Genomic DNA, 14,128 nt, shown 5'->3' with positions numbered 1-14,128 from the left:
TAAATAAAATTAGGTTTTTGGCTTTTTGAATAATGTGCCGATGATTTAAGGAGATAGACAATTATCGAGGCAAGACAGAGAATGTTCTATAACCCTGTTCTTGATAATATTGCACGTAAACTTTTCTTGTGCTTTCGGTGTTGTCGTAGCGCACTTGAGCACTATGTAGAAACTTGTCAGCATTTGGAAGCTGCACAACAAAGGTAGCGCCACACGTAGGGCGATTCGTTGTGGGAGAGGGTACGTTCTTGAATGAGAGAAGGAGTCAACTACTGGCAATATTAACGAATCGTTTTATCTGCGGAACGTTCTAGAATATAATGAGGATATAAATACGCGGATTCATTTTTTCGGTTGATCTGTACAAAGAATCGGTTAATGAGATTTCAGAGGTAGGTGTGACAATTCATCTAGTCGATTGGTGATCAGATCAGTCAGCGCCCTCTGGTTGCTTTATAATATATAGTGATTCGAAAATGAAGAAATTGATGACAGCAGAACTTCCGGGGCCTCAGTGTAGTGCTAGTTCGGTTCGAGAAACGAAGAGATCAAAGGTCTCTCTCTAAAGTGAATATTTCAGCAGTACCGGATATTGATTGGAGTGGTTTATTAAAACAGAAATAAACTGCATAGATCAACTGAAAAGCAAAGTTTTGAGTGATGATTTAGTTTTGCCAGAACTAAATTTCGTATATGCAGTCCGAGAATTTCATGGTATAAAAAAATACTTTTGTTTAAGCCTACTGGGTTCGAAACACATTCAAACACTTAATTATTTACCATAAAGAGACAGCCGAAAATTTTATGAATGTCGAGAAGAGAAAGCAAGAAGATGTTTCATATGTAGACATTTTAGGCGGAAATTGCAGGTTCTACCAGGACCCGAATCAGGGCTCTACCAACTGAGCCACCTAGCCATCCTTGACTTCAACCGATTTTTCGTTAAAATGTCTACATAGTACATGTCCTGTGTATATCAAATCTTAAGGTGTTGCCTGTATAGTGAATAAGCACAGAAAATATAGGAGAGAGAAGAAAACTGAGGAGCATTCCCACCGGTTGAGGAGAATTTTTTCTTCTGTGGTCAACAAGAGCTACTACTTCGAGGTGACAATGACAGTGGCCTAATAAGGGAGATTTCACACCGTGTCGCCTGAGCATTTCACAAGTGGGAATTAGGTTTGTGCGGCCTTTTGTGTCGCTACGGTGTGAAACGTTGCTGTTGATTGGCCCATTCCAATCAACATGTATCGCGTGTCCCTTCGGTCTGAAACCTTTTTAACTCTTGAAAATCCAAGACACAAGGATGGAAAATTAGGGTCTTGTTAAGGTTTGCTGTGAAGGCAGGCAGACGACAGCACCCTAAAGGACCATATCCAAACCTGCAGGAAGAACGCATCTTACTTCAATCTCCAATACGGAATGATAAAAACTTGTGGTGAGTTGATTTTAAAAAATGTGTCCGAGATAAAGAGTGGCGTGCCCAGTATTTTCGGAAGGGAGTGGGGTTACGCATTCTATTTTTGGTGGCCAGTTCTGATTTTGCCATTTTTTCCCTGTCTTTGACGTCTTTTTGTTTTGTTTTTTAAAAAAAGGAATATTGGGTCAAATGAGGTTATGAACTCACCAACCCTCCCTTGGGCACGTCACTGGAGATAAATGAGTAAGCATTTGATCATACTGGGAGACGAAACATTAGATGTGTTGGGAACGGAAGGGTTTTCATTGTGCATTAATTGTTTCGTGATCCAGCTGTATTCGAGAAGACTTCCTTTGTTTCGTGCCGATATATGACAAGACAGCGGAAGCTGTGACAGGCATTTTTGAACCCTTGTGAGTGCTAAGGCCTCAATCTGAACAATTTGGTGGGTTTCGGCTTTTATAAGAGCTGCAAACAGACAAGACACGTTAGTGGTGTTCAGGCTCGAATCAGAGAGAAATATTCGAGAGCTGTCTGCGTCCAGTTCGCAGCCCACAATTTGAATCTAGCGTTGTCGAGTGGATTGTCCATCCCATGCATGTGTAACAGCTTCGTAAAAACACTCAAAGACACCATAGATGTTTTTATGCCTGATGAGAAGAAATGGACAAACACACATACTGAGATGGTTCCGGCACACAATGTTAATGCATGGAAACAGAGGAGTCGAGTGGTAAAAAATGTTCCGATTTCACGTTCTGATTAAAACGACAGCCTTAAAGTGGCGATGATTTAAGGGATAGTTGCTCCCCATTTTTTTTGCCTCAACGTTATGGCCTCTTAATGTTAAGCCTTGTCTACCAAGAGAAAGTAAACTTTCCTTGCAAAACTCCCCCCCCCCCCCCGTTTTGGAACCCAATTGCTAGCACTGATCTTAAACTTACAATTGTGAGGTTCTTACTATACTCCTTAAAAAATGGTTGAGCCCCCCCCGAAAGGAATTCCTGGATACGTGCCTGGGTACCGGGTTCGATACCCGGTGGAGGCACAAGTGGTTCGAATCCCACTTTAAACTTAGGGCCAGTCCCGATTAGCCTTACTGTGCATAAAGTGAACTTAAAACACCAAACCATTTGTGCTTCCACCGGGTATCGAACGCGGGCCAGGGGTGGATGAATTTTTGTCTAAGTACTAAGTTTACTGAAAGTTTATCGTCAGTTTTAAAACTAGTTTTCAAATGAAGGCAACATTTACTTAGTAGTCTTATGTTCATTAATAACGATTTAGTGTTGTTAGTTCAGAATTTTTATGTTTGGTAGCTAATTTCGATTGCATTGCATTTAGTTTATATAACGTCGCATTCCTTCCACTTTTGACTAATCGCGATGATAGGGATGAATGGTGATAAGATGAAATGAATCCGTACATGAACGACACAACACAAACCCCACACAGGATTATACTGGCTGTGAGCCCAGACGCCAGCGCCTCGTTAGTCTGCGTTATTTGATCGAATACCACGATATGGTGGAAACCGGAAAGTATACTAATATAGTTAAGACAGTAAGCCTGTAGATTACTTATCTAATTGATTATTGATGTAGGTTCACATATTATCGTGTTAACTTATTTCCATGTTAGAATCCTCCCTTCCAAAAAGCTCTATACACGCAACCTGACCACCTTGAATCTGTACCACAACTTCAAATAATGATGACGATTATTATAACCAGAAAACAGCGCAAAGACTAGTCAATTCATATTTGCAATAGAAAATAAATGCACGTCGTTGTGCTGTTCAAGTTTTTAAATTATATCGGGAACTAGCTGTAAAAAATCTCATAAACCACACGTCATTCGAAAATTGGAATTGTTTACAGAAATTGTAAAAGTAAACTGCGCCTCAAGTGCACAAACACAACATAACTACGTCTGGATGTGCAGACGATCATAGGATCCAGTTAGCGAGCCTGTAAACTTCTGAAGTAATAACACAATCATGATATACTCACCTCATATGCAATGTTGATGTTTGAACAGGTAAGTAAACACTTCTGAATTCATAAGGCGCTAAAGGTGATTGACGAGACTTAGCAAATGTTTTATCAATAAAAACACATAGATGTTTTGCACACACAGCTGATACAACACACCAAGAACGAGTGCAGAAAGTTGTTTTGAAGTCAGATGTTTCATTATTCACCAAGTGCTTCGTCCCACGGCCATTGAGGGCGGTAGAGTACGACGATAAACGAATCACAGTTGGCATAAATCTGCCATCTGACGGGAGTCTATCAAACTACTTCCAGGAGCAAACGTAGGCTGCGCCGGGGGTAAGGGGGATTATGCCGTTCTTGTGCACTCCCTGTTTTGACCTAAATTTGACCAAATATTAGTGATATAATGGCTCTCTATTATATTGATTGGTTGATTTGATTGATTCTGCTTAGCTTTTCTGGCTAATCGCGAATATGAGGATTATTGAGGATGAAATTGATGAAGGGACACTCACAAAGAACATCCATGCCCAGGCCTGGATTCGAACCCGCGACCCCTGGTGTCGTAGCACTCTGAGGTAACACTCCGCCACGGATGTCGGCGTTTTTTATTAGACGCAGTGTTAATTGGATTCTATCCACTGTTCAGTGCTTCTACAATTTACACACAAATCCAATCCAATCAAATCAAATCATATTCTAAAACCTAATTTCGAGAGAGCACCTCTTCTCTCGTCTGTAGGTGAACAATTTACTTATTTACTTATTTGGTTATTGATTAACTTTTAAAACGTAGATTAAAAACGGTAATTACGAAGCATTTTAAAGGGTATTCCGCCCCTACCTGGAACGCAGCTAAGCGATATCTCCTTTTACAATTCCTGTGCCTCCCCGATGGCGCAGTTGTTGCGTCGTCGCTTGTAATCAAGGGGTCCCGGGTTCGATACCCGGTGGAGGCACGTAGTGGTTCGGATTCCACTTTAAACTGTAGGTCCAGTCCCGATTAGCCTTATTGTGCATAAAGTGGACTTCAAACACTAAATCAACCAACCAACCTTTTTACAATTCCAGCCCCCTCCGATAAAATCCTGTGTACGCCAATGTATACGACTGAAGAAACAAATCTTTATAGCAAGTAGGCTAATTAAATTTCAAAAGGGAACGTGGAACAGGTGACGTCATTCCTCCTTTACCATAAGAAATATAAAAATGAACTTTTTAATTCAAAATAGAAAGTTTGTGTGGAAAGATTTTGATGAACACACTCTATATATAGACAGAATTTTATTTGCACGTTTCCCATGGTGACAGTTATGGATTTCTGGCTCTCGGACACATTTTAAGCAAAACACGTGGTAGTAAATGATTGCACGCCTGGAAATGTAGGCATCCCATCCTTCATGTAAAACTCGATGAACTTTAAAATGGTCAAAAACACTCCTAAAGGAGTTAAGATCGAATTTCTTTTCTAATTCCTGAGGCGGAAGCCATCTTGGATTTATGATGTCACTCAGGTATACCACCACGGACGTCCGGAAAGGTGGGGCAAGGGGGCCCACAGCCCGTCTGGAAAATAAATATCCACCTAAAAGGTATATATATATATATCACAAAATTTCATTTCAGCCACAGTAATTTATGTCATATATTATAAGGGCGTTGAAGGAACATGATAATTTCAGATTGAAGCAGTGTTTTTTTAGGGGGCATCACTATTATGCATCCACATAGACTTATTTTTCTTAACGTATACATGCACTAACTCAATGTTGAAAATATGTAGATGAGCAATAGGTCCGTGCTAAAAAGCAGCAAACGTGCAACACAACATACAGAACTCTACTAGATAAGACAAAAAAGAGAAGAAATTAAGGTTTTCATTTTGACTCTTGTAAAAATGTTACATACTTTTCCGATGTTCTTTTGTATATCGAGGCAAACTATCTCACTTTCAGTAGTTTCAAAAAGTATCATCAGATGGTATGCCAGGTTCAATACAAAATTTTTGAAAGAAATAATTTTATTTGTAGCAAAAGCTTGCTTTGGATTTAATCACAACATGGTTACGGTAGTTATTAGCGGGGTGGGGGCAAGGGACGCTCCTTTTTGACATCTAAACCTAACCAAAAACTTCTGTTGAACCTGGCAGCTAAAAGAGGTCATCCGCACAACCCCCCCCCCCCCCATGAAAGGCCATTAATTCGCCATTGCATTAACTAAACAGTACAATGCCGAATATTTTATGTACTTATCTTATTACGTGCAAGCCGTCCCCTACATTCTTCATTACATGGGTACAATACCACTACTCCAAAAAGTGAGTTACAATTAAGTAAAAGGAACGGTTACAAGTAACATCTTACTTTCAAAGAGTAACTCGTGGTGCAGGGGCGCAGCCCTCGGGGGGTCGCCAAACCGGGTGTACCTTAAGTAGCCTAACTGGAAGACTTTATTTCTGATTACATAAGTGTGGCTATTTGTTTTAAAAAGAGTTGAATTTGTGAAGACAAATATGAATTTAAGTTACTGCTGCATAACATAATAAGTAGGCTATAATGCAAAATCATGTAACAATTTAAGCTAAGAGATTACTGCAATTTTCACATATTAAATAAAAACATGCGTACAATAAACGTTTTCTTCAACAATAAGGCTATTACTTGTTTTCGTTAAAACCGTCCTATTTTTATTGGAGGTTTGGTGGAAAGTAGGGACCGGGGAAGAAAGTTAGGGAGTAGCAAGGTAGAAATTAGAGAGGGGGAACATCCACCTCGTCAGGATGAAAACTTTATCTTGAGCAGCTCTTGTCATGGTAATACGAGAACTTATTTCACAGCTTAGTGGAACAGTTGGTATCAGATCCGCCCCCCCTTCACACCTAAGCTGTAATCAGGTTTAACCTGAATGTTGCCAAACAAACCTTGGAACTTCCTCTTTGATAATAAATTATATTCTTTTATAAGAATAAGTGGTAACTGCACAATTAACACACCTCTTCAACCATGGGAGTTTGCGTGCAAGGGCAACTTTTATATGTAAATAACTATTCACTTCACAGCCATCTTAAGTTTTTGACGTTGTTGGTCTCTTCGTGTCTAATTCATGGAAGATTTTTTACGTAATATCCTGTGTGTGATACAGCCCGCCGCTTCGAGTTCTATCATGCAACTTGAAATGTCGTCATTTTCAAGGTTACCATGAGCTTGCTATGCTGCTCGGTAGATGGAGTACATGTGCTATGTCAGGAATGATAGTCTTCTGTTCACAATATAGTAATAGATTGTTCGTAATTTTTGTGAGATTGGTACAATTTTTAAATTCAAAATGTTAATTTAACCTTCTACTGAATTAGCAACATTAGAGTTACAAGGTAGTGTAAAGGATGATTTAAGAGTTGTTGAAATATTTTACAATAATTTAAATTAGGTTAGGTAACATTCTGTTTTATTAGGGTTAGTAAATCTTTCGTTCTCTGGATATTCGGCTTTCGTAAATGCTATTATGAATGTTTTGCTTTCTTTCGTGATTGATATTATGTCACTTTTGGCTATCGCGAAGACGAGGATGAATGACGATGTGATGAAATAGATGAAGGGGCACTCACAAACAGGCCTCGTACCCAGGATTTTTTGAGGGAGGGGCCAGATCCAAAAACGAGTTTATATGCAATACATATACATATATACACACACACATGAATAAGTGTAAAGAAATTAAAAAGAGTTGATTTTTTTTATCTTGCTTTCTTTTAATAATGATCAATAATATTTCACACTTACATTAGAGATTAGAATTGTATTCGTGTTGTATCTTTATTTTGTATATGTTGCTATAAGACCCGTACCCAGGATTTTTTTTAAAGGGGAAGGGATATATCTGAAAACCTAGAACAAAGAGAAGATCAGAAATGCTGTGAGGTTGAGTGAATCAGGTTACTTTTACGTTGCTTTTCTGCCAAGTTTGTCTAATCGCGACGACGTTGATGAACCATGATATGATGAAATTGATGTAGGAACACACTCACAAAGAACACCAATACCGATACATCTTCCCCTCACCATCATCTCTCAACAATCATCCACACAGTCATGGGCTGTCACATGTCGTACAGCTTATAAGAATTTTCAATTATTATTGTAATAAAGAACTCTAAATGTGAGTTAACATAAAAAAGATACATTTTCGTCTGGTATCGGCGATTGGGTGCTAAAACTGGTCGGAAAAGACATTTTACTTTCTCTTCGTAAACAAGTGGGAAAAAGTAGTGGGGGCAACTGCTCTCCTACACCCCCTCCCTAATCGCTGCCACTGCAGGTAGCCTCGCATCAATGGTTATAAAACTAAAAGTACCCAATATTGCAGACTGCAGACTTCTGAAGCCTCTCTACACAATAAACACATTCATTCATGCAAGGACAAAACTGAAATTTTTACAAATTTTAAAAATCGTCGATGTTATTTTTATAGTTTTTTGTAGCTTCACATTTAAATATTTCATAGTTCGAGGGGAGGGCCATGGCTCCCATGGCCCCTCTCCTGGGTACGGGTCTGCTCACAAAGAACACCCAGGCAGGATTCAAACCCGAGACACCTGGCTCTGCTAACCACTCCGCCAAGGAGATTGGTTTGCTTTATTTCGTAAACATATATCCATGATTTATTCGCGAACGCAATAATCTTAGGCGAAGTAATCAAGAAACCGTGGGTACGAATACAGAATAAGACCGACTGTTTCCACGGACGTCCGTGGGGTTTTTCCAGAGAGAGCCAAGCAAGAAGTGATGGGAGGGTAAGCAAAGCATTCTTCACTCAAAATGATGATGCTCCCTCAAAAACACTTTTCCAAGAGTTTCTCCTGGAGCGCTCGCAGAATATGCTGCAATAATATGACAGAGACCCCTTTCTCCCCAAAGACCAATGTTTACACATCAAGACAATCAATAGTATGAAACAAATTGATATATTTGCACCAAATATTACATTTCGTCAGTTTTCTTTGTAAGTAGAAACTGTTTGCGAGTACTAACGAACTCTCTAGCCTTCTTAAACCCGAATGTTTGTGGCTGCAGCATTCCATCTATCCCCATCCTGGGCAAGATCAATCCAATCTTTTCCATTCTTACCGATTTCCTTTAGGTCTATCTCAACGTTATCGCTCCATCTTCGTCTTGGCCTTCCTACTGGTCTCTTACCATCAGGTTTTCCAACAAGAATCATGTAAACACTTCTTTCCTCTCCCATTTGTGCCACATGGCGTGCCCCCTACGTCTTCTTCATTTAATTATTAAAGAACTAAATAAGCTTGAAGCTTGAGAATTCAGTTTCTCTGGTGGGACTGTAGCAATTATCGAAAAGATTTGACCTTCTAGAATACTTCCGATTTGTCTCCACGGAAATTTGTCAGTTTGTTTTTAAGTCCTTTATGCTCGGATAGGCTAATCGAGACAACTTATAGTTTAATGTGAGATTCTAAACACAGTGCTATTCTCTTATTCGCATCAAAAATCGAAACACGTACCTACCACTGCATGCTCCTTGAGTAGATGGCGACATCACTGATCTTGATCCACCTGCGCTCCTGCAAAATTTTTTAAAGCAAGTGTGAAATTAGAAGTTTGTCAAAGTATTAGGCTCATCCAGAAAGTAAGTTTCCCACTCGCCCACAGGTGGCAGGCCATGCGTATTGAAACCGGTTTTACGCATGCGTGAGAGGCACATGCCCTGGCTAGTGAATGTCCTAGAAGACGCTTCCTGATGGTCCTCAGTAGCGTTGCGGCAGCGAAGAAACATGGCGGCTCTTATTCCATCTCCCGGAGCGTGCGAGGTTTGTTCGGTGATCAAGTTCTTGAACGCTCAAAACATACAGCCGATCGAAATTCATCGTCAGCTGTGCCAGGTGTATGGGCCAGACGTCATGAGTAAGCAGATGGTGCGTCGATGGTGCAGGACATTTACTGAAGGCCGGCTGCGCAGTGCAGCCCTTCTGGACAGGTTCGGTTGAGAGGTGTTCGATCATTCATCCTACAGCCCGGATCTCGCTCCCAGTGATTACAACCTGTTCTTGCACCTTAAAAAGTTCCTGTCCGGTCAACATTTTCACAGCGACGAAGAGGTTCAGATGGCTGTCACACAGTGGTTCGGTGCCCAGGCGGCGGACTTCTACGACGCAGGTGTACAGAAGTTGGTCCCACGGTATGACAAGTGCCTGAATTCCGGCGGGAATTATGTTGACAAGTAACTGGACAAGTGTTGTATCTGTGGCGATAAATCATTGAATGCAATATGTTTCCTTTTTGTGCACGACCCCAGGCAAACTTACTTTCTGGATGCGCCTAATATTAGATGAGTAATGAAACCATTCTAATTTTAGTCTTGAATAAAGATAGAAGGCTAGTTATATATATATTCTGTACATTTAGGACAAAGTATTATTTATAAACTAGTAACACTGAGAAAACTTGACCAAACATGTATTGCCCGTTCAGCATGCGGCGAGAAATGTGAATAAAGCTGACGATATCAACTCTACTTGCCATGGTGGTAGGTTTTTGTAGTTTGTTTGACAATAGACAGAGCAAAGGCGACAACAATATAAACAAATAAACAATGGCCTATTTAAAAATAAAATTCAGAAGCGAAGTAGGATGCAAGATATTTTCCTGAATGCTTTTTCACTGGTGTTCGTTTCTTAGTTAGGAAATTATATACTAAATGTTTTAATTGGGGGGATAAAAACATCCCTGGCAGGGATTAAAAAAAAATCTTCTGCTGGGGATAAAAATCTTTGTGGGGGGGGAATCCCCGGCATCCCTCCAGGCCTGTAGCCAGGTAGAGGCCAGGGGAGGCTCAGCCCCCCTGGCACAGAGGTCAGCCCCCTCCCTTGACATTAGGTAAAGCTATTTTGTGTAATTTGTTTGCAGTGAAAAGTGAAAATGTAGACAGCAGAAATTATTTTACTAACAACTTTGATGAAAGATAAATTCAGGGTGCATGAACAGCAGCTATTATCTTATTTATAAGAAGTCTTAAGTAGCGGCAAGTATTTAGGAGATTCTCCTCTCTAGACTTCAGAAAGTTTCTATCTGTACATTCGTTGCCCCTGTTGCGATCTCCCATTTATACAGAAATCTGTGACTTTGATGTCATTATGCAAATTCCCTCCGCATCTGCATCAAAGGTCAACAGCTCCAAAGTTTAGGGAACAAGGAGAGTTTTATTGTTTCGGCCGGGGAGTGGAATGTACGGTAGGCACTATGATTGAATATTGTCCATCTTTTCTTGTGTAATATAAATACCTGTATCATCAAAAGTAGTATGGAGTGTGTAAAGATAAAAAAGGTAAAGTGCTCCCCTATGCTTAGCACCACACCATGAAGGCGTATAGGGGGTGTGGGGGTAACGCCCCACACTTTCTTGATCCGGTCGTGAGTGGGGGTGATGTGATCAGCATCACGCCCCTGACCGCCTTTACCCCCCAGGTACCCATGTCATTCGACGCTGGAGCCGCTTTCAACGTTAGAAAAGTTCCCGGATTTGAACCGGCCGGGGATCGAACCCGGGTCCTTGAGCATGGTAGTCAGACGCGTGACTGACTGAGCCATGGAGTGTGTAGTAACACTTTAAGTGATATTTTAAAAGATATAGAAAAATGTAGTATTTGTGTGATATTTCTAAACTTTATGTAACTAAATGACCCCCCTCCCCACCACACACATAATTTACCTTCATTTAACACTGTCAAACTTTTGAAAAATTGACTTGATTTACAAGGCCCCCCCCTGATAACCCGTGAGCCCCCCCTGGACATCAATTCTGGCTACGGGCCCGCATCCCCCCCCACCGTTAATTCGCACACTGACTACTGGGCTTCGAGTGTATTGGGGTCATTCCTGAGTAAACAAAAAATGATCGATCAGACAATTCGATTATTGATGGCGGGGAAAGAACTTCCGGTTTGGCGAATTTTCCAATGTAAACAAGTGGAATACATATCGTCACCGACCATATTTTGTTATAAAAGATCGGAAACAAAGTGGATCACTTGAAATTTTTGAGTGATGTAAAGAAACAAAGGTACCTAGAAAAGATTGGCAATCTCCCGGATCGTTTGGATGCAGATATAAGGGACAATACTAATATTTTCCAAGGCAATGTTGATCTTGTACCGTCAGTTTCGTTTTTGAAAAGACTTCTCCAGGATGAAATGAAGCTTACATTAATTATAAACATTGAAATACTTCGATCACAACAGTAAAAGAAATAATAATAACTACTACGATTAAAATTATTGTTATACTTTAATAATACCTAATTAAATACATTTGATTCGAATTTAATAATTATTGTTGATGTTTATTATTATCATTCTATTCGATCCACAAACCGAGTGAATATCCAGCACAAATATTTTCCATTAATACTTTTACATTCATAGTTACTATACTGAAAAACACAGTTGTGTGGAACCATTTATTCTTTGAATTAAATGGTAGAATATGAAAAATTATCCTGGTTCCTGTATTTTTCACTCATTTTATCGATCTAATGCATATTTTACATTGATTACTCTGTTCGATTACTAACCAAGTTAACTTTATTTCTGTTATTAACAATGTTTGCAACTTGAAATGAAGGATGCCAATTTCCAGAGGGGGGGGGAGGGGTCGACTGACCCTCCGACGCCCATGGAGAGAGCGCTTATCAATATCCAAACGGAAAATGCGTTATAATATTATAAATAGTTCCAACTTTTAAATATAATCAACACATGTGCGTTAGACAATTATAATTTTCGAAACACGAAAAATATTTTCATTTGATTTGATGAAGTGCCGACTGCAGAGCCTACTCCCTCGTGTTTGTGTCTAATCTTTTCGCTTTGCTGCCTAAATCCACCGATCTCTCAATATCGGGTCTGTCTGAAAACGATGCATAGATACCTGAGAACAAATGAATGTTTCATATCTCATGATGAAACCAAAAGCCACATAAATATTGTTGCCTTTTCCGAAGACACTGCCTTTACACCATTGAATTCAATGTTATTATTTTCAAAACCGGAAGTGCAGTCCCCGCCACCGCCAAGGAAGCACAGAAATGTAAACATCCGGTGAATAGCGCCCATACCGCTCGTTTTGCCTGTTCGAGCGTTAAGCCCGCTTTTTCCTTGGCATTTTTCTTAACATTTACGCCATGACCAAAATGCTACAGTGTAAAGTGAGAAATCTTATGGCTTTTCAGATGCCATGGCATATTTCATGGCATTTCTCAAGGATAGGCTAGGTCCGTAGCATTTTTCGTAGCGTAACCAATCAGAAGCGACTTCTAGATCATGAGCGCAGTCGTAATGGCGGCCGCGTGAGATGTAAACAACGTATCACTTCACATTTATAAAATACTATAATTATTCAACCGAGAGGAATTACGCTTCGTATTAAATGGTTTTAGGTAGAGATGCATGGCGCGCATTAAATATATACTTTACAACGTTTACTGTACACGTATGGAATAATATTTTAGTTTTTTCAATTGTAAACACCGTGCACTCGTCATATATGGTGTAACTCGATGTGCCTATCGTGCTGTATGTATCATACAATGCAATCTCAACAGCTAATCGAAATGTTCCATGAAATGCTTGCGTGAAAAGTACTATCTGCTATAAGATTTTTGGAAGTATTTACATAGCATTTATGCTAGAAAAATGTTAAAGGAAATGCTTTCGTCTAAAGCCGGCTTTATTCGCTGGAGCAAAGAAGCTCTGGATTCTGTACGCTATCTAGCGTCCTTCGTGCGAACTATTTGGCTCCTGAGCGAAATCCTTTCCCTGCAGCACTTTAATATTTACACTATCGGTATTATGAAATTAAGGGAGGATGAAGACTTAGTTTTATATGTTGTATAAATTAACACAACAAATCTCTGAATCCAGCCAGCCCACTGACACCAATGCTAACCGAGGAAGTAAAAGTACATTTGAGATCAATAACATGTCCGGTTCTGCATGCTAATAGACCTTAAACCCGTAAATCGGCCGCACTTTTGCAAGGTACACACTGCAATGACGAAAGTTCCCGAATCCAAGCAGAAAACTCAGAAACCGCCACGTTCTGTCGTGCATTGTTAGGCAACGTACTTGCTGAACACGTTTTCCCGCGCTTGCGAAAAACTGATTAAACAGTTCACATAACCTTAACGCAATGCATGTAACTATCAAACATCTTTTTTTGTTTCTGCTAATGCTAATACGTATTTCGTTACAGGTTAAATGCTAATGCAGAAAGTGGGGATTGCAGAACTGGATGGATTGAGACACATCCAGCTCGCCTTCTGAAACCACGTGCATTCTTCTTTCCGTCTTCTAGTTACCGGTTGGCCAGCTGAAGTTCACACATGTTTCCCCAGATGTCGCAATGTGTAAAAAAATAACTCGTCCTTTCAAGCATTTGGTTGCTGAAAGTTCTATCACATCACGACAGAGGCGTGATTAGCGCCAAAGTCTTAATTTTGATTATAAGTGTGCGTATTTGTTTTAGAAACAAGATATTTCAATAACAATATTGCTACAAACAAGATATTTCAATAACACGAGATGGATCCCACTTTAAACTGTAGGTCCAGTCCCGATTAGTCTTACTGTGCATAAAGTGGACTTAAACTCGAACTCACAAACACGAGATGGAAAGATAAAAGTTTCGAAAAAGAAACATAG

At 39.9% G+C, this 14,128-nt stretch overlaps 1 protein-coding gene across 1 annotated transcript in view; it reads right to left on the bottom strand.

The window, feature by feature from the left end:
* The window catches only part of LOC145992114 (calcium release-activated calcium channel protein 1-like), a 75,896-nt gene extending 72,301 nt beyond the window's left edge, over window positions 1-3,595 (bottom strand). Inside the window, exon 1 of the mRNA XM_083128361.1 lies at window positions 3,433-3,595. The gene's annotated coding sequence lies outside the window, so the exon portion shown is untranslated. The remainder of the gene's footprint in view (window positions 1-3,432) is intronic.
* Between the last annotated feature and the right edge of the window lie 10,533 nt (window positions 3,596-14,128).

Source organism: Lepisma saccharinum, chromosome 9 (assembly GCF_977018435.1).
Source record: "Lepisma saccharinum chromosome 9, izLepSacc3.1, whole genome shotgun sequence".
Taxonomy (NCBI): domain Eukaryota; kingdom Metazoa; phylum Arthropoda; class Insecta; order Zygentoma; family Lepismatidae; genus Lepisma; species Lepisma saccharinum.
Note: the sequence above shows the minus strand (reverse complement) of the source record. Positions and strands in the feature narration are given on the sequence as shown.